The sequence below is a fragment of the Heterodontus francisci genome, chromosome 1, assembly GCF_036365525.1.
Source record: "Heterodontus francisci isolate sHetFra1 chromosome 1, sHetFra1.hap1, whole genome shotgun sequence".
Lineage (NCBI taxonomy): Eukaryota > Metazoa > Chordata > Chondrichthyes > Heterodontiformes > Heterodontidae > Heterodontus > Heterodontus francisci.
Window position 1 is genome coordinate 23404660 of NC_090371.1, and position 21839 is coordinate 23426498.

Below are 21839 nucleotides of genomic sequence, written 5' to 3' on the forward strand. Positions count from 1 at the left end.
GAGAATGAAAGAATCATGACAACTACCAGGATAACGTGCACACACCTGCATGATTCGCTTCCGATGATCACAGAGGATCTGAACGGTCATTGAATGGAATCCCTTGCAGTTCATGAATGCCCCCGACTGTCCAGCTGGTGCAAAAAGGGCCACATGAGTACAGTCTATCACGCCCTGTACCATTGGGAAGCCGGATATAATGTTGAAGCCTCTGGCTCTCTCAGCCTGACTGGTGTTGTCCGTCTTGAACGTGATGAAATGGTTAGCGCGTTGAAACAATGCATCAGTCACAACCTTTATGCAATGGTGCGCTGTCGATTGTGAGACACTGCACAAGTTTGCAGCTGAGGCTTGGAAGGAGCCAGATGCATAGAGGTTAAGAGCTACTGTGACCTCTAGAGCGACTGGCATTGGATGGCCACCGAGACAGTTTGATGCAACATCCAATGCCAGCATCTCACAAAGAGGTGTGACCGTCTCCCATGACAGCTGCAGTCTTCTTCTGCACTGGAGTTCTGACAGCTGTAGGTAGTTCAGACGGGTTCGGTATGCCCTTCTACTCGGTCGGCACATCTCTTGACATTTGGTCACTCCTGGGAGACTCTGCAAACTACTGTCCCTCCAGCAGCACAAGGATGCACTGGTGCAGCTTGCTGTACGTTCTCCCGACCATTTGTACTTCTGTCACTCATTGAATCATTGTCCTCCTCATCTGATGATCCACCTCCAGAGTGAACAATTCCCATTGTTGAACAGCAGAACAAATGCTTTGACCACAGGTAATACCTCCAGCTTTTGTGACTGGCTCACCTCAGGTACTTCCTTTCAGGCAATAACTAATATTACATGGGTCCCTATCAGCAGTGCATAACATTCAGATTAAACCTTCTGCACAATCTGCAAGTTACACCCCTTGTTAGGACACACAAATAACATCAGCATTAATAAAGTTCAATAAATACATTTTTACCTCCAACTTCCCTAAACTCCCTCTGCAGGACCTCATCACTCTTCCTGCCTATGTCATTGGTACCGATGTGAACCACAACCTCTGGCTGTTCACCCTCCCCCTTCAGAATGCCCCCTGTCCGTGCAGAGACATCCTTGACCCTTGGCACCAGGGAGGCAACATACCATATAATAAAAGCAAAATACTGCGGATGCTGGAAATCTGAAATAAAAACAAGAAATGCTGGAACCACTCAGCAGGTCTGGCAGCATCTGTGGAAAGAGAAGCAGAGTTAACGTTTCGGGTCAGTGACCCTTCTTCGGAACTGACAAATATTAGAAAAGTCACAGGTTATAAGCAAGTGAGGTGGAGGTGGGGCAAGAGATAACAAAGGAGGTCTAGATTGGACCAGGCCACATAGCTGACCAAAAGGTCACGAAACAAAGGCAAACAATATGTTAATGGTGTGTTGAAAGACAAAGCATTAGTACAGATTAGGTGTTAATATACTGAATATTGAACAGCAGCAAGTGCAAACCTGAAAAAAACAGTGGGTAAGCAAACTGAACAGACTAAGATGAAATGAAATAAATGCAAAAAAAAAAAATTGTAAAAAATGTAAAAAAGAATGTAAAAAAAAGGAAGAAAAAAATGACTAAAAATGAAAGTAAAATGGGGGGCTGTCATGCTCTGAAATTATTGAACTCAATGTTCAGTCTGGCAGGCTGTAGTGTGCCTAATCGGTAAATATACCATCCTGGATTCTCTTTCACGTCCACAGAAGTGCCTATCTGTGCCCCTGACTATAGAGTCCCCGATAACTATTGCTCTTCTGCGCTTTGTCCCTCCCTGCTGAACAACAGTGCCAGCCGTGGTGCCACTGCACTGGCTGTTGCTGTTTTCCCCTGATAGGCCATCCCCCCCAACAGTATCCAAAACGGTATACTTGTTAGAGAGTGGGATAGCCACAGGGGATTACTGCACTGACTGCCTGCCCCTTCTAGCGGTCACCCATCTATCTGCCTGCACCTTGGGTGTAACCACTTCTCTAAAACTCCTGTCTATGACACTTTCTGCCACTTGCATGCTCCTAAGTGCATCCAGTTGCCGCTCCAACCGATCCATGCGGTCTGTGAGGAGCTGCAACTGGGTACACTTCCTGCAGATGTGGTGGCCCGGAACGCTGGAAGCGTCACGGACCTCCCACATCTCACAGGTGAAGCACGTCACCCCTCTAACTGTCATTTCTAGCACTAATTAGTTAATTAATATAAAATAAATAAACACTTATTAAATCCTTACTATATTGTTATACACTTAACTGTATGGTCCCTAGTGCTAGATTTCTGCAATAAATACCAAATGCTAACTAAATACAGTAATCTCCTCCCTCTGGCTTAGTTACTCTACTTATTAATTAGTTAATTAGTGTTTTAATCAATTTTTTATCAGTTTTATTTTCAAATTCGGTCCAGATTCCCTACCAGCCAATCAGGTCACAGCTTTCCTGTGACGTCACTTTTTCAGTTTTTTTCCCCACCCGAGGTAACTTACTCTGTATACTCACCGCTCTACAACTCCGCCCTCCGAGTCTGCTCCGAGAATCCCTGAGGTAAGTTTCTTATACTTAACGGTCTGGAACTCCGCCCTCCGAGTACTGAAGACCTGTGCTCCAGAATTTGCCGTGCCCCTAGCCAAGCTGTTCCAGTACAGCTACAACACTGGCATCTACCCGGCAATGTGGAAAATTGCCCAGGTATGTCCTGTACACAAAAAGCAGGACATGTCCAACCCAACCAATTACTGCCCCATCAGCCTACTCTCAATCATCAGTAAAGTGATGGAAGGTGTCATCAACAGTGCCATCAAGCGCCACTTGCTTAACAATAACCTGCTGGTTGGAGTCATACATAGTGCAAAGGAAAATGGCTGTGGTTGTTGGAGGTCAATCATCTGAGCTCCAGGACATCACTGCAGGAGTTCCTCAGGGTAGTGTCCTCGGCCCAACCATCTTCAGCTGTTTCATCAATGACCTTCCTTCAATCATAAGGTCAGAAATGGGGATGATCGCTGATGATTGCACAATGTTCAGCACCATTCGTGACTCCTCAAACACTGAAGCAGTCCGTGTAGAAATGCAGCAAGACCTGGACAATATCCAGGCTTGGGCTGATAAGTAGCAAGTAACATTCGCACCACACAAGTGCCAGGCAATGACCAGCTCCAACAAGAGAGAATCTAACCATCTCCCCTTGACATTCAATGGCATTACCGTCACTGAATCCCCCACTATCAACATCTTAGGGGCTACCATTGACCAGAAACTGAACTGAAGTAGTCATTAAATATCGTGGCTGCTGCAAGAACAGGTCAGAGGCTAGGAATCCTGAAGCGAGTAACTCACCTCCTGACTCCCAAAGGCTGTCCACCATCTACAAGGCACAAGTCAGGAGTGTGATGGAATACTCTCCACTTGCCTGAATGGGTGCACCTCCAACAAAACTCAAGAAGCTCGACACCATCCAGAACAAAGCTGCCTGCTTGGTTGGCACACCATCCACAAACATTCACTCCCTCCACCACCGTCGCACAGTGTGTACCATCTACAAGATGCACTGCAGCAATGCATCAAGGGTCCTTAGACAACACCTTCCAAACCGGCGAGCTCTACCACCTTGAAGGACAAGAGCAGCAGATGCATGGGAACATCACCACCTGCAAGTTCCCCTCCAAGTCACACATCCTCCTGACTTGAAACTATATCGTCGTTCCTTCACTGTCGCTGGGTCAAAATCCTGGAACTCCCTTCCTAACAGCACTGTGGGTGTACCTACCTCATATGGACTGCAGCGGTTCAAGAAGGCAGCTCACCACCACCTTCTCAAGGCAATTAGGGATGGGCAATAAATGCTGGCACAGCCAGTGACGCCCACATCCCATGAATGAATTTTAAAAATATTACTTGTCACTCATCAGCTCCAGCATGAATGTTGTCCAGGTCTTGCTGCATCTGGATACGGGCTGTTTCAGTATCTGAGGAGTCATTAATGGTGCTGAACATTGCACAATCATCAGCGAACATTCCCACTTCTGACCTTATGATGGAGGGAAGATCATTGATGAAGCAGTTGAAAATAGTTGGGCCTAGGACACTACCCTGAGGAACTCCTGCAGTGATTTCCTGGGACTGAGATGACTGACCTTAACAACCACAACCATCTTCCTTTGTGCTAAGTATGACTCCAACCAGTGGAGAGTTTCCCCTGATTCCCATTGATATAGGTTTAGCTCAGGCTCCATGAGGCCACACCTGGTCAAAAGTTGCCTTGATATCCAACGCAATCACCCTCACCTCACCAAGGTGTAATGATGTCAGGAGCTGAGTGACCCTGGCAGAACCCAAACTGAGTGTCAGTGGGCAGGTTATTGCTGAGCAAGTGCTGCTATTGCACTGTTGACAACCCCTTCCATCACTTGCTGATGATTGAAAGTAGACTGATAGGACAGTAATTGGCCCGGTTGGATTTGTCCTGCTTTTTGTGGATTAATCTGTACATTTATCACCTCCCATCATTATCCCATTCTGCGTCTTCACCTTTCACCACATCCACAATATGAACAGCCCCTTCTCAACACATACTAACTCTCACTCTCTTTCCATGCTGGACAGGACCATGTATAATGTCAAGCAGGGAAAAATAATCGTCCAGATCTTTTGCTTGTCCTGACGGCGGGTTCCGTGGTGGTGAGGAGGCTGGAGAATCGGAGTCACAGCAGCCACCACGGAACCAGGTGACAGGATTGCCAGACCCGATCATCCCAGGGACGGGATCGATGACATAAGTCTTCCTGCAGAGAGGCCAATTGAGGCCTTCAAGTAACCTATTAACGGTCACTTAAGGGCCTCTTCCCACTGCCGCTGGGATCTTCCTCGCAGCAGAGGTGCCTCGGCTGCCAGCGCAGGACACCGTGGAGAATAAGGCACCTTTACTGTGGGCTTGAGAGGGGGGCGGTGACTCCTTTGTGGGCAATTTTGGCCAATGCCCCCCCACCCCTTGGGAACTACTGAATCCCCTGGGATTACCCCTTCACCTAGAATGAATGCCCATTCTCCCACCCCCCTCAAAGGGGTATTCCGGCCTGGTCCCGCTTCACCTTTTCACCGGGGTTCTAGCACTGGGCCTGGGTCCGCAGCCTCTGCAGGACTGGCAGTGGCCATTGCTCCCTGTGGTGTTGCTAGTACTGCAGAGCTGCTGGCCCTGTGATTGGTCGGCAGCTCTTGAGTGGGATTCCCATCCCTATAAAGTGTTTAAAGAGACGGGGATCCCACCTTCTTAATCTTTGCCCCCAAAAGACAAGAGGATCACTTGGAGGGGCTGAAAAGGTGCAGAGGCGGGGTTCACCCTGACGCCAGGAGTCCCGCCTCCTGCACAAGATCCAGCCCAATGTGTGGAAGAGTCCCCAGCATCATTACCTTCACAGGCAGAGTGTGAAGCTCTGGATATGACTGCCGTAGGCTGGGTCATGAGCATCAGGAAAGGAGCTACAGCTGGTCTATGTAATGAGTGTATCTGAACTTTTATTTGTACCCCTTCATTCAACTGACTGCAGTGGGAAGCGTTGAGTGAGGTGGTGTCAGACAAACCCCACCTGCCAAGACTGAGGCACACATTAATTTTGCCACATGAACATTAAAACTTAAAAAATGCAAGTCCTGACCGGAAAGACATCTGCATGCTAACAGACAATGTTGAAACGATGGGATCCAGGAGTTGCTTTTCCAATCCACAGAAGTGGTCAAACCAATTCTGGCTGGAGCTTTTAGACTGGAAATTCCAACCAAGAATGTTGAAGAGACTGTTCCATATAAGGAGCTAATGACATGATTAACCTGCTGAGCACCCTGGGAGCTTTTTGAATTTTAAACTCCCAACAAAGGAATTGCCAGAGAGACAAGCCATGTCCTCATGGAGTAAAGACCTCTCCTGGGACTGAGAACATTCCTTCTGCCTGCCTGTCTCTTGTCTGTCTCCCTGTTCATCTCTCAGGGAACTAAAACCATTGAAGATCCGTAAACTCAGGAAGAGAAAAAAGGTTTCCTATGTGAACAAGGTTTTTGGAAGGTTATTGGGCCCAAACGAAGCATCAGACCATATCTTCAATCAAGACTACAGCGAGCTCGAGAAACCGTAACAAGACCTTGCCTCAAACTGTTCTACTTATCATTTCCTCTGTCTTTTCTATCCCTATTTGTATGCTTATATCACGTGTGCATGCTAGCATGGACGCGTTGTATATCCTTCAATGTGAACTGTATTAGAGAGTAAGTTTAAGGTTTAATAAATTTCCTTTTTCTGCTTTAAACCAAAGTAAACCTGTTTGTGCTCATTTCTTTGCCTTATAATTGGAGAGTTGTAAACAAGGATTCACCAAAAGGGAGTTCAAAACACAGTGTGTTTAAAAAATTAAACCCTGTTACAATAAGACCAGGTCAATACAGCCAAAAATCCCTAGACATTGCTCACCTGGTTGTAACAGGTGGCCTGGGAATTGGTGTTGGAATCTTTACTGTACTTAAGTTAATTAGCAACTTAGATTGTCAATCATTAAGGTGCATGTATGGTAAAGACTGTCGATTATTTCTGGCTGTTTCAACATAGCTAGGACAAATGCCATTCCTCTTTACTTTTGCTTAACTGCTGTATTTCTCTATTGGCAGACTAATTGTTGATTCTCAGTGAGGTTAGCCTGTGTAAGATGATTATTAAACACAGTTGAACTAATTCACCAGAATGATTGCATTAAAAAGTTGTTGGATGGCTTGATGGCTGCAATGCCATAAAATTGAATTCCAGCATCAAGAACTCTGAGTAAATATCATCCCAACTAACATCATAGCTTCACTGAATGGGGAGCAGGGATGGAAGTCCCTTCCTGCACTACTGTAGTGTGTATCCAGATGAGATAATGAAGACATCCTATAGAAACGTTTGTGGAGGTGGAAACAGACTCTGCACTCCAGCTCTGTAAACTAGGGGAAGATATGGAAAGGATAAAATAAGGTGAGCGATAAAAATAGAGAAAGGGTAGGTAAATGTGACTGGAATGTTTGCTTGCATTGAGGGTAAAGGCTGACAAGGAGTGATCGGGCTGAATGGCCTGTTGCTATGCTGTAACTTCAACATATTAGAGAGTTTGATAAAAGAAAAGATGAATAATTCATTTATAACTTAGAAAAACAAACTCACATAACTGCTACATAAACCTGTATATACCTGAGCATCTCTGTGTCTGATTCTTCACCTGGTAAAGGAATTAAACAAAAACAGTATTAATACTGGAAAAATGCATCTGCCAGACATAGATTTTTCTACATCACCGCAGGAGAGTTAGAGTGTCAGTCTGATGTCTATTTTACATACATTTACACACAATTTACAGCACAGGAACTGCGAATGAATATAGGTCTAATAGGCTTGATTAAGTAGAATTTGGAAATATTTAGTGTATTATGCCTTTAGTGTTAAAGATTGAATAAATGGTTACTTTTCAGAGCTCACTGAAGTTCCCCTTTAAGATGGCAGAGTTAAACATTTCAAGGTCGCTGTTAGAATAGAATTGCTGTTATCAGGGGCTTGGGAGATAAACACAAACATTGAAATATCCTGTGTGAACTCAGTAAGAGGTAGCAATAAAACTTACTTGGTTTATGGGGTTGTTGTTCAGAAAAGTCAGCTCCGGAGGTTGCTGTGGGGAGCATGGAAAGGGTAATTAACAATAAATGGAATGTACTCTCAGGAACAAGAGGTCAAGTAAACACAATTATAAGCATTGTGACCAGATAAAAATTCACAAACTTCAAATTTCAGTAAAATATTAAATTAAATAGATTTTAAAAGGGAACACAGGAAGGTCACATCTAATGCAACAGTCATATGACACCTTAGAAATAGTATAAAAATACAATTTTATGAAGCAAACACTTAGGAGTGTTGAATCCTCAACAACACTTCTCATCCTTTGCATTATTCGGGGATTTAAGGTACAAATTTACCTTAAATTTTGATGGCTATTCTGCATTTTCTAAAATAGTTTTGCTGTAACATTAGCAAAGTTAACTTTTGGATTCTATGTTAGAAAATTGAGCAAGACCAGCAGAGTATAAAAATGCAGCGGCAGCGGGAAGGAGCGAGACTGAGCGAGACCAGCAGAGTTTAAAAATACAGCGGCAGCGGGAAGGAGCGAGACTGAGTGAGACCGGCAGAGTTTAAAAATGCAGCGGCAGCGGGAAGGAGCGAGACTAAGCGAGACCAGCAGAGTTTAAAAATGTAGCGGCAGCGGAAAGGAGCGAGACTGAGTGAGACTGGCAGAGTTTAAAACTGCAGCGGCAGCGTGCCTGAGTTTTGAAAAAAAAAGCCAAAAGTGACATCACAGGAGAGCTGCAAGGTGATTGGTTGGGGAGTCACTGTTGTTAGGGTATAGCTCTAAATAGCTGGGTAAGTATCTCAGGTAAGAAAAAAAAGGGAAGTTTTTTGTTTGTTGAAAAAAACCTCTGGTGATAAGGTGAGCACTACTGAAGTGTTTTTTTTAAATTCAGTTTAGCTCATTAAGGACTTTAGATTGTAATGGGTAGAACAAGGCCCCAAGTGTAATTTGTATTTTTAAATTCAGGGAGTAACTAATTAATCTAAGGGTAAGTCACGGCAGGAGAGCTCAGCCCCGTGATATGCTCCTCCTGCGCTATGTGGGAAATCAGGGACGCTTCCAGCTGGAAGCATCCCTGATGAGCATGTGCGCAGGATGTGTATCGATCTGCAGCTACTGGCTACCCGCATTATGGAGCTGGAGCTGCATGTAGACTCACTGTGGAGCATCCACAATGCTGAGGACATCATGGATAGCACGTTTAGAGAGGCAGAAAAGGGATGGGTGACCATCAGATGGAGTAGTAGGCGCAGGCAAGTAGTGCAGGAGTCCCCTGTGGCCATCCCTCTCTCAAACAGATATACCACTTTGGATACTGTTGGGGGGCAGGGGGCGAAATTACCTTCCAGGGGAAAGCAGCAACAGCCAGGTCCGTGGCACCACAGAGGGCTCTGCTGCACAGCAGGGGAGGAAAAGGGGTGGAAGAGCTATTGTGAGAGGGAATTCTATCATAAGGGGTGCAGATAGGCGTTTCTGTGGCTGCAAACGAGACTCCAGGATGGTATGTTGCCTCCCTGGTGCTAGGGTCAAGGATGTTGTGGAGCGGCTACAGGACATTCTGAAAGGGGAGGATGAGCAGCCAGAGTTCGTGGTAAATATTGGTACTAACGACATAGACAGGAAGAGAGATTAGGTTCTGCAAAGTTAATATAGGGAGTTAGACAGAAGATTAAAAAGCAGGACCTCTAGGGTTGTAATCTCAGGATTACTCCCTGTGCCACGTGCTAGTGAGGGTAGGAATAGCAGCATAAGGCAAACGAATGCGTGGCTGAAGAGCTGGTGTAGGCGGGAGGGCTTCAGCTACTTGGATCATTGGGATCTCTTCTGGTGCAGAGGTGAACTGTAAAAGAAGGACAGGTTGCATCTGAACTGGAGGGGGACCAATATCCTTGCGGGGAGGTTTGCTAGTACTACTCGGGAGGGTTTAAACTAGTCTTGCAGGGGGGTGGGACCCAAAGTAGTAGTCTCTCCGATGAGATAGTTGAGGCAAATGTAGAGGTTAAAGCAAGCAAGTCCAGTAGGCAGGCCGGGCAGGGGCAGGACAGGGAGCGTGGAAGGTCTGGTAGGCTAAACTGCATTTACTTTAATGCAAGAAGCCTTACAGGTAAGGCAGATGAACTCAGGGCATGGATCGGTACATGGGATTGTGATATTATAGCTATTAAGGAAACGTGGTTTAGGGATGGACAGGACTGGCAGCTCAATGTTCCGGGGTACCGATGCTTCCGGCATTACCGAGGTGGAGGTAAGAGAGGAGGGGGAGTTGCACGATTGATTACGGAGGACATCACGGCAGTACTTAGAGAGGATATCCCGGGAGGAATGTCCAGCTAGGCCATATGGGTAGAACTTAGAAATAAGAAAGGGGTGATCACTTTGATGGGATTTTACGATAGGCCCCCCTAGAAAGTCAGAGGGAAATGGAGGAGCATATATGTAGGGAAATCACAGACAGGTGTAGGAATTATAGGGTTGTAATAGTAGGTGATTTTAACATCTCTAATATTGACTGGGACTGCCTTAGTGCTAAGGGATCAGATGGGGAAGAATTTGTTAAGTGTGTCCAGGATAGTTTTCTGAGTATGTGGATGGCCCTACTTGAGAAGGGGCTACACTCGACCTCCTCTTAGGAAATGGATGGGCAGGTGGTTGATGTGTCAGTGGGGGAGCACAGTGACCAGAACTCGATTAGCTTGAAGATAGTTATGGAAAAGGATAGGACTGGTCCTCAGGTTGAAGTCCTAAATTGGGGAAGGCTAATTTCAATGGCATCAGACAGGAACTCTCAAAAGTTGAATGGGAGAGGCTGTTTACAGGTAAAGGGACGTCTGGCAAGTGGGAGGTTTTTAAAAGTGAGATAGGAAGGGTTCAGGGCCAGCATGTTCCTGTTAGATGGAAGGGCAAGGCTGGCAAGTTTAGGGAACATTGGTTGACGAGGGATATTGAGGGTCTGGTCAGGACAAAGAAGGAGGCATATGTCAGGTATAAGCAGCTGGGATCAAGCGAGTCCCTCGAGGAGTATAGGGGATGTAGGACTACACTTAAGAAGGAAATTAGGAGGGCAAAAAGGGGCCATGAGATTTCCCTGGCAGATAAGATAAAGGAGAATTCTAAAAGATTCTATAAGTATATTAAGAGTAAAAGGGTAGCTAGGGAGAGAGTAGGGCCCCTTCAGGATCAGTGTGGTAATCTATGTGTGGAGCCACGCGAAATGGGCGAGGTCTTAAATGAATATTTTGAGTCCGTATTAACGGTGCAGGTGGTCATGAAAGCTAGTGAGTTCAATGGAGGGAACAGCGATATCCTGGAGCATATCAACATTACAAAGGAGGAGGTGTTGGAGGTTTTGAAGCTCATTAAGGTGGATAAATCCCTAGGGCCTGACCAGATGTATCCTTGTTTGTTATGGGAAGCAAGGGAGGAGATTGCTGGGGCCCTGGCAGAGATTTTTGTATCATCGTTAGCCACGGGTGAGGTACCGGAAGACTGGAGGATAGCTAATGTTGTGCCTTTATTTAAGAAGGGCAGCAGGGATAAGCCAGGGAACTACAGGCCAGTGAGCCTTACATCAGTGGTGGGAAAGTTATTGGAAGGGATTCTGAGAGACAGGATTTATATGCATTTGGAAAGGCATGGTCTGATTAGGGATAGTCAGCATGGCTTTGTGCGTGGGAATTCATGTCTCACGAATTTGATTGGGTTTTTCGAGGAGGTGACCAAGAGGATTGATGAGGGCAGGGCGATGGACGTTGTCTACTTGGACTTTAGCAAGGCCGTTGATAAGGTCCCGCATGGTAGGCAGGTCCAGAAGGTTCGAACACATGGGATCCGGGGTGAGCTTACCAATTGGATACAAAATTGGCTTGGTGATAGGAGGCAGAGGGTGGTAGTGGAGGGTTGTTTTTCAGATTGGAGGCCGGTGACCAGTGGTGTGCCGCAGGGATTGGTGCTGGGCCCTCTGTTGTTTGTCATATATATTAATGACTTGGATGTGAATGTGGAGGGCATGATTAGTAAGTTTGCAGATGACACCAAAATTGGTGGTATAGTGGACAGTGAAGAAGGTTATCTAAGGTTACAACAGGATATAGATCAACTGGGAAAGTGGGCAGGGGATTGGTAAATGGAATTTAACACAGACAAGTGCAAAGTGATGCATTTTGGGAAGTTAAACCAAAGCAGGACATATACAGTGAATGGCAGGGCCCTGGGGAGTGTTCTTGAGCAGAGAGACCTTGGGGTGCAAGTACATAGTTCCCTGAAAGTGGCAACACAGGTAGACAGGGTGGTGAAGAAGGCGTATGGCACGCTTGCCTTCATCGGCCGAGGCAGTGAGTACAAGAGTTGGGACGTCATGTTACAGTTGTACATAACGTTGGTTAGGCCGCACTTGGAGTACTGTGTGCAGTTCTGGTCGCCGCACTACAGGAAAGATGTGACTAAGCTGGAGAGGGTTCAGAAAAGATTCACAAGGATGTTGCCTGGTTTGGAGGGCTTGAGTTACAAAGAGAGATTGGATAAGATGGGTCTGTTTTCCCTGGAGCGAAGGAGGCTGAGAGGGGACATGATAGAGGTATATAAAATTATGAGAGGCATAGATAGGGTAGATAGCCAGAGTCTGTTTCCCATGGTAAGGGTGACTAAAACTAGAGGGCATAGATTTAAGGTGAGAGGGAGGAGGTTTAAAGGGGATCAAAGGGGTAAACGTTTCGTACAAAGAATCATGGGTATCTGGAATGAGCTGCTAGAGGAGGTAGTGTAGGCAGGAACAGTAGCGACATTTAAGAGGCATCTGGACAGGTACTTGAATGAGCGAGGCATAGAGGGATATGGAATTAATGCAGGCAGCTGGGATCAGTACAGATAGGTATTATGGTCGGCATGGACGCGGTGGATCGAAGGGCCTGTTTCTATGCTGTACGACTCTATGATTCTAAATAGGTGTTAAATCTCTCAGTAATATTTGATATTGTGATATCGTCACCCTCTATATGAACAAGGGTGACCGCAGTGACTGCAACAACTACCGTGGAATCTGCTGCTCAGCACAGTGGAGAAAGTCTTCGCTCGAGTCGTTTTAAACAGACTCCAGAAGCTGGCAGATCGGAAAGAAATTCAATACACTGTAGAATGTTTGTTAAATGACTGCTGCACCATTTACTGTGTACTGTAAAGATGAGTCTGCAATGCACCTGACCTGTTCAGCCACATGTACATTCGCATGAGATATTTTCCTAGTCATTTGTTCTTTCTAAAACTCTTACAATTAGAGAGTAAAATCAGTCCTTTCTTTTTACTATATTTGAGGGGAAGCAGCTGTGCCCGAACATTTGACTGGCTTCAAACTCATTCCATTTTCCATGACAATACTTTTATTTGTAATAAATTCTTTGACAGATCCGGGTCTTCCCTGTAGCACTGGTTTGGACCCTCTTTCCTTATCGTTCCAGTGTTGCCCCCTCCCTCAACGTCCAGCTGTCTTATACCCTCCTTCTCCATTATGAAGACGTTTCATTAGGCACTTTGCCAAATTAGTTATCAAAAGAATATTTTTATGCAGTGAGTAGTTAGGATCTGGAATGCTCTGCCTGAGAGTCCGGTGGAGGCAGATTCAATTGTGGTTTTTCTAAAAGAAATTGGGTAATTATCTGAAGAGAAAAAAAAATTGCAGGACTGGGGAGAAAAAGCAGGGATGTGGGACTAGCTGAGTCCCTCTTTGAGAGAGTCAGCCTGGAAACAACAGGCCGAATGGCCTTCTTCTGTGCTGTAACCATCCCATGATTCTCTGATCCTAATACTGAGCTACGTGGGTCACTTAGATATATGGGTTTCTTAAGAATAAAGGTGATATTTAAGATAATTAGTCCAAATACAGCATGAAACATGAATTTACCAATAAGGTGCTCCAAGAGTGAAAAATTATCATCTTTACAGTTGGATGATCATCACTCTGGTATCTCAGGGGGTTAACAAGCTATCCCAGGGGAAGGCGAGGCAACCAGTTCCACTACATCAACTCATAAGGATGAGGTCATATATGGACTCAATAGACTTTCATTTAGAGTATTATTTCACACTGTCATGAGGTATTCACTTTACAAGTCATAGTGCTGGAGATCATTAATGATGTTGCTGAGAGAGGGTTTGATGTCTTTGTTCCATCTCAAAGTAAATGTTGTTTTCAACTTCTTGTTTGCCCTTCAAGCTCATTCACCACCCAATGGCAGCACAGCACTATTGCCCTTGCTACTGTGCACAGAAACCATCTCCTACATAGCCCATGTGAATCCATGTTTCCCTTTTTCTCGTGTAGGCATCTCACAACACAATGCTTTACCCAAAAGATATCAGTAGAAAGCCTTACCTTCAGACCCATAAGCTATCTGTAAGAGACTGGAAGCAGGTATCACCCAGTGTAAGGAAAAACAACTTGAAATGACTGCAGACAAGCAGTAAAAAGGACCAGATGTGCACTTGCTGTAGAACATATTGGCCATGATAATAGCCCAGGGGCAGGTTTGAACACTTAAAGGGGAAATTTGAAGATGGATGTTGGAGGAACAGGAAGTTTTACATAGCGATGACAATAGTGCAAGATGGACTCAAAGGCTGCAGTCAGGATTATGAAGAAGGTAATCTTCCTCAGGAAGAAAAAAATCTTCTGCAGTCATGGATAAGACATTGTTAGAAATGGCTGAAGAGGTTGGCAGCAAGAATATTATCCTCAGTACCTGAATCCAGTATGGGAAGTCCTTTAATGTCTTAACCAGGTCAAAAAAGGTAAGTCCAGTTGCAGATAATAGTGTAGTTGGAGTGCACACCCCTCCTCTCACTCTGACTTCTTAAGAGTACTCCATCACATCACTCCTCACACCCATCCAACACTGAGCAGCATCCAGCCTTCACTTTCTATGCACTTCATCACCTCTCCATTTTCCATCCACCAACGTCACTCATCCCAATCCTTATACCCCTGTCTCAGTCACCCACACCAAACACACTGAGTCCATTGATGAATACCTTGCCTTCACTCACTCACAGGACAGTTTTATCACCACTTGTCGAAGACAGTGGAAGCACAAGAGAGAAGGAGAGCCTGGGGATGGGTGCAAATATGGGCGAGGGAGGGACGTAAAAGTCTGGTGAGGGGATTGGAAAGGCCAGTGGTAGATCAGAAGACTTGGGAGTGATCGGCAGCCGCAATCATGGAGCACAGGAGAGGGATCAGAAGGACCTGGGGAGGTTTATGGAATGTTGCCCAAAGTGGGCAGAGTCCTATCACAAGTAATTGGCAGCAGGAACTGATGACAGGGCCAGCTGTGGAGGATCCTCATTCGGCAATCCTCTTGGAGCTCTACTGAGCCAGATATCCCTCTCTCCCCTGCACCCTCCTGCTGTGGAGGTGCTGATCCCACCACAACACGTTGTCATTGCTGTGAAGGTAGTTGTCACCCTCTCCTGATGTGCTGCCAAACACTTCCTGCGCTCCTCCCATTCTGATCTTGTCAGCTTGAAAGCCTCCAAAGTTAATTAAAGCCATATTCACACAGGACCTCTCGCTAGACCTTTGTCCGAAGGAACTGGAACACCAGCCTGCCTGCACTAACTGAAGCCCCAACTTTAGTGTGTAGGTTGCACGTAGGCATCTAAACGCGCCTCCATTAAAACGGCAGCAGGCACATTGGAACCTTGTTACAGTCGAGAACCAAAAGTCAATTATTTTAACCACCCACCCGCCCTCAATCTGTCCATTCTTGGGGTTTAAAATTCTTGCCAGTGGCTCCAGTATTATTTGGCTGAAACCATATTCTGTTGCAGTAAATTCAGTCTAAGTCACTGGGTCCAAGCTATATTGATCTGCCAGGATATGTTGTCGTATCCATCAAAATCAAACCAAGGAGTTTGTTTTTGTGAAAAAAAACTGTTGTAATTAATATCCTTAGGAGACATTGGAGAATTTTTGTTGAAAATTTGTTTACACTTCCACTTTCATTTTGAATCACATTTTATATCTGTTATCTGAAAGGAAATTGCAGTCTGTGTGATAGCTAAGAATTCTGTTCGCTGAAATGTGTCCACTTATTGGAAATTCTGTGCTTTCAGTTTCACAGTATATTTGTGTAAATTTAATTCAGAATCAAGATAATGTAAAATGTTGTCATGATTATTAACAACAAAGCTTTTACATGGTAATATTATGTAATGAGAATCAATTCTGAGGCTCAGTATGAAACATCATTCAGAAATGTATAGATTAATCAAGGAAAGTCAGTGTTAAGGGAAGGTCATGTCTGACTAACTTGATTGGGTTTTTTAAGGAGGTGAAAAGTAGGGTTGATGAGGGAAGTGTGGTGGATCTGGTCTACAATTTTAGCAAGGTTTTTGACAAGGCCCCACATGGCAGGCTGGTCAAAAAGAGTAAAACACTCCTATCCAGGAGAGAGTGGGAAATTGGATTCAAACTTATTCTATTTTCCATGACAATACTTTTGTTTGTAATAAATTCTTTCACAGATCCTGGTCTTCCCTGTAGCACTGGTTTGGACCCGCTTTCCCTATTGTTCTAGTGTTGTCCCCTCCCTCACTGTCCAGCTGTCTTAAACCCTCCTTCTCCATATGAAGACGCTTCATTAAGCACTTAGCCAAATTTGTTATCATCTATTATGAACACAATTAGATCTTCTTGTAATGGATCCACTCCTTCTTTAACATTCTTTTTCCGAAAGTATTTAGAATAACCTGTATGATTGGCCTTGAAAACATCGGCATGTTTTTTCATACTAACTCTTCACATTATTATTTTCATGGGTTCCATTTGCTGTTTTCTATAATCCTCCCAGTCTTTATTCTGTGCTTACACCCCTCTCCTTTACTCTCCTTGAGATCCCCTTCTTTAACATTGCTTCTATCCACTCTCACAGCCCACAGTTCAAACCTTCTTCCATCCTTTCCCTTTAGTTTAACTTTCGACCTGCCCACTGTCATATCCCATGGATCCATTCAAGAAAAAAAATGATAAAAATCAACAAGTTGGATTTATATGGCATCCTTAATCTAGAAATAATGAATCAGGCTGGTTGTCGGGTGGGAAACCTGGAGAAAAAGATTAAAGGTGTCTTGTAGTTTAAACCAGCAGGAAAACTGGAAAATAGTTACTTCGAAGTTTCCCACCCAAAACTTGGAACACTGTTAACCTCATTGTTATTTTTACAGCAAAATCCAGCCCTATTCTGCTGCTTAGTATAGTTACATTGCAACTAGTGAGTTACTATTTTTTCTGATATCACTTTGTCTGCAAACTCACTGAAAAGGAACAATTATTACAGGTTAACAAATATTTACTCCCGTTTTTCTTTCTTTTATTGATTTCAATTCTTTGTTTTCCTCTGTTTTAACTGAGTGACTAGAACTAGACCATAACTACAAACTATCATTTCCCTCCTGATATCTTGTACTAACCTGTTCTGCTGTTGAAGAGCTTGCAGCAGCCTTTATGCACTCTGCACAGACCTGGGAGACTTAGCACTGCATTTATATATCTACACAATATATACTGTGAAACTGAAACTGCAATATTAAAAGTATGTAGAAACATTTCAGCCAATGCCTAAAATATAGTCTTCCTCACCAGAAACAGGCTACAATTTCCTTTCAGATTACAGATAAAATGTGAATAAATGTAAAAGTTTCAACAAAGTTTCAACAAAGTTCCATAAACCAGATAGTGCCTTAAGAGTTTGAGCGATGCAACATTTGTTGACAGATCAAAACTGTTGGGACTTAGACCACATTTTCTGGAAAAAAATGTGTCCCGAAATAACCGGAGCCACTGGTGAGAATTTTAAAACCCAATAATGGATTGTTTGAGGGCCAGTGGGGTAGTTAAAATAATTGACTTTTGGTTCCCCACTGTAACAAGGCTCCAACAGAGAGGTTGTGCAGAAAAGAGGCATACAGAAAAGAGGGTGAACAGGAGAGAGATTGCAGCGGAGGGAGGATGCATAACAGAAATAATGCACTGGAGAGAGGTTGCAGTGGGGAGCGGTGTACCCAACTGAGCAGAGCGTGGACAGGATTGACTGATACAGCAGCCCCTGTCACCACTGTCTGCCCGTGTTCACTTGCGATCAGACCCTGCCCACTCCGAGCCACAATGTCCCCTCCAAGCCACGATACATACAAACATACGAATTAAGAGCAGGAGTAGCCCACTTGGCCCCTCGAGCCTGCTCCGCCATTCAATATGATCATGGCTGATCTGATTGTAACCTCAACTCCACGATCCAAAAACCTCCCCAGGTCTCTCTAATCCTTTCCTCTCCACACTGTGCTCCATGGCTGCAGTTGTTGATCTTCCCCCGACACTTCTGATAACTCCCGGAAACTTCCAATCTCCGCTGGCCTTTCCGTCTTACCCCTGGCCTTTCCTATCACACCGCCCGCCCCTGCCCCCAATACTGGCATCCATCCTCAGCTTCTCCCTCTTCCTTGTGTTTCTGCTCTGTACTACATAAGGACATAAAACTGGCCTGTGAGTGAGTCAAGGTGAGTGCAGAGAGGCTTCAGGGTGATTTGGACAAGTTGAGTGAGTCGGTTAATGCGTGACAGATTCAATATAATGTGGATAAATGTGAGGTTATCCACTTTAGTAGCAAAAACAGGAAGGCAGATTATTATCTGAATGGCTATAAACTGAGAGAGGGGAATATGCAACGAGACCTGGGTGTTCTCGTACACCAGTCGCTGAAGGTAAGCATGCAGGTCCAACAGGCGGTAAAAAAGGCAAGTGGTATGTTGGCCATTATAGCGAGAGGATTCGAGTACAGGAGCAGGGATGTCTTGCTGCAATTGTACAGGACCTTGGTGAGGCCACACCTGGAATATTGTGTACAGTTTTGGTCTCCTTATCTGAGGAAGGATGTTCTTGCTATAGAGGGAGTGCAGCGGAGGTTCAGCAGACTGATTCCTGGATGGTGGGACTGACGTATGAGGAGAGATTGAGTCAGTTAGGATTATATTTGCTGGAGTTCAGAGGGGGGATCTCATAGAAACCTATAAAATTCTAACAGGACTTGGCAAGGTAGATGCAGGAAGGATGTTCCCGATGGTGGGAGAGTCCAGAACCAGGGGTCATAGTCTAAGGATACAGGGTAAACATTTCAGGACTGAGATGAGGAGAAATTTCTTCACCCAGAGAGTGGTGAACCTGTGGAATTCGCTACCACAGAAAGCAGTTGAGGCCAAAACATGGTATGTTTTCAAGAAGGAGTTAGATATAGCACTTGGGTTTCAAGGGTCAAAGGGTATGGGGCGAAGACGGGAACAGGTTACTGAGCTGGATGATCAGCCATGATCATAATGAATGGCGGAGAAGGCTCAAAGGGCCAAATGACCTACTCCTGCTCCTACTTTCTATGTTTCTATGTATTCACCAATGGACGCAGTATTCTTGGTGTGGGTGACTGTGAGACAGGGGTGTAAGAATTGGGATGAGTGACATTGGTGGATGAATAAATGGTGAGGTGATGAAGTGAAGGCCGGATGCTGCTCAGTGTTGAATGGGTGTGAGGAATGATATGATGGAGTATTCGTAATAAGTCAGAGTGAGAGGAGGGGTGTGCACTACATCTACGCTACTGCCTGCAATTAGACTCGCCTTTCTTGACCTGGTTAAGACATTAAAGAACTTCCCGTACTCGATCCAAGTACTGGGGAAAATATTCTTGCTGCTGCCCCCTTCAGCATCTCAGACCATGTCTTATCCATTACAGCAACAGATTTTTTCTTCCTTTTTTATAATCCTTCCTGCCCCCAGCAGATCATGAAACAAGGCATCATTAAAGTGGAGCACAGGCTTTGAGTCCATCTTGCATTATTGTCATCGCTATGTAAAATTTCCTGTTCCTCCAACTTCCATCTTCAAATTTCCCCTTTAAGTGTTCAAACCTGCCCCTGGGCTATTATCATGGCCAATATGTTCTACAGCAGGGGCACATCTGGTCCTTTTTACTGCTTGTCTGCAGTCATTTCAAGTTGCTTTTCCTCACTTGCACTGGGTGATACCTGCTTCCACTCTCTTCCAGATAGCATGGTGGGCCTGAAAGTAAGGTGCCCGCTTTCTACTGGTCTCTTTTGGGTAAAGCATTGTGTTGTGAGATACCTACACAAAAAAGAGAAACATGGATTCGCATGTGGGGCCTTGTCAAAAGCCTTGTTAAAATCCATGCAGACCAGATCCACCACACTTCCCTCATCAACCCTACTTTCCACCTCCTCAAAAAACTCAATCAAGTTAGTCAGACATGACCTTCCCTTATTAAATCCACACTGATCTTCCTTGATTAATCTATACATTTCTGACTGAAGTTTTATACTGTCCCTCAGAATTGATTCTTGTTGCTTAATATTACCATGTAAAAACACAACATTTCCAGTAAGTGGACACATTTCAGTGAACAGAATTCTTAGCTATTACATTGACCACAATTTCCTTTCAGATTACAGATATAAATGTGATTCAAAATGAAAGTAGAAGAACAATGTAAACAACTTTTCAACAAAACATTCTCCAATGTCTCCTAAGGATATTAATTACAACAGTTTTTCTTTCACATAAACAAATTCCTTAGTTTGATTTCGATGGACACGACAACATATCCTGACAGATCCACATAGCTTAGACCCAGCGACTTAGACTGAATTTACTGCAACAGAATATGGTTGCAGCCAAATAATACTGGAGCTACTGGCGAGAATATTAAACCCCAAGAATGGACAGATTGGGGGCGGGTGGGTGGTTAAAATAATTGACTTTTAGTTCTCGACTGTAACAAGGTTCCAATGTGCCCACTTTCCCTTTTAATGGAGGCGCGTTTAGATGCCTACGTGTAACGTACACACTGAAGATAGGGCTTCAGTTCGTGCAGGCAGGCTGGTGTTCCAGTTCACTTGGACAAAGGTCTGGCGAGAGGTCCTGTGTGAATTTGGCTTTAATTAACTTTGGAGGCATTCAAGCTGACAAGATCAGAATGGGAGGAGCGCAGGAAGTGTTGGGCAGCACATCAGGACAGGGTGACAACTACCATTCACAGCAGCGAAAAAGTGCTGTGGTGGGATTAGCACTCCACAGCAAAAAGGTGCAGAGGAGAGAGGGTGCAGAGGAGAGAGGGTGCACAAGAGAGTACACTTCATGATTGCGGTTGCTGATCTCTCCCAAGTCTTCTGATGTTCCACTGGCCTTTCCATTCCCCTCACCAGACTTTTACATCCCTCCCTCACCCACACTTGCACCCATCCACAGCCTCTCCTTTTCTCCTGTGCTTCCATTCTCTTCTACAAGTGGCGATAAAACTATCCTGCGAGTGAGTGAAGGTGAGGCATTCACCAATGGACGCAGTATATTTGGTGTGGGGGAGTATGAGACAGGGGCATCACATTGCTGTGAGATGTGGGAAGTCCGTGACGCTTCCAGCGTTCCGGACGACAACATCTGCAGGAAGTATACGCAGTTGCAGCTCCTCACAGACCGCATGGATCGGTTGGAGTGGCAACTGGATGCACTTAGGAGCATGCAGGTGGCAGAAAGTGTCATAGACAGGAGTTTTAGAGAAGTGGTTACACCCAAGGTGCAGGCAGATAGATGGGTGACCGCTAGAAGGGGCAGGCAGTCAGTGCAGGAATCCCCTGTGGCTATCCCCCTCTCTAACAAGTATACCGTTTTGGATACTGTTGGGGGGGATGGCCTATCAGGGGAAAACAGCAGCAGCCAGAGCAGTGGCACCAAGGCTGGTACTGTTGTTCAGCAGGGAGGAACAAAGCGCAGAAGAGCAATAGTTATAGGGGACTCTATAGTCAGGGGCACAGACAGGCGCTTCTGTGGACATGAAAGAGACTCCAGGATGGTATGTTGCCTCCCTGGTGCCAGGGTCAAGGATGTCTCTGAACGGACAGAGGGCATTCTGAAGGGGGAGGGTGAACAGCCAGAGGTTGTGGTATACATCGGTACCAACGACATAGGCAGGAAGAGTGATGAGGTCCTACAGGGGGAGTTTAGGGAGTTAGGTAGTAAGTTCAAAAACAGGACCTCTGGGGTAGTAATCTCGGGATTACTCCCTGTGCCACGTGCCCGTGAGGCTATGAATAGAAAGATAGTGCAGCTAAACGCGTGGCTGAACAGCTGGTGCAG

At 45.1% G+C, this 21839-nt stretch overlaps 1 protein-coding gene across 1 annotated transcript in view; it reads right to left on the bottom strand.

The window, feature by feature from the left end:
* Positions 1-21839, bottom strand: part of LOC137368344 (apolipoprotein L3-like) — a 72329-nt gene that overhangs the window by 26872 nt on the left and 23618 nt on the right. The window contains exons 2-3 of the mRNA XM_068028719.1: positions 7652-7696; positions 7225-7252 (exon numbers count right to left, since the gene is read on the bottom strand). The gene's annotated coding sequence lies outside the window, so the exon portion shown is untranslated. The remainder of the gene's footprint in view (positions 1-7224; positions 7253-7651; positions 7697-21839) is intronic.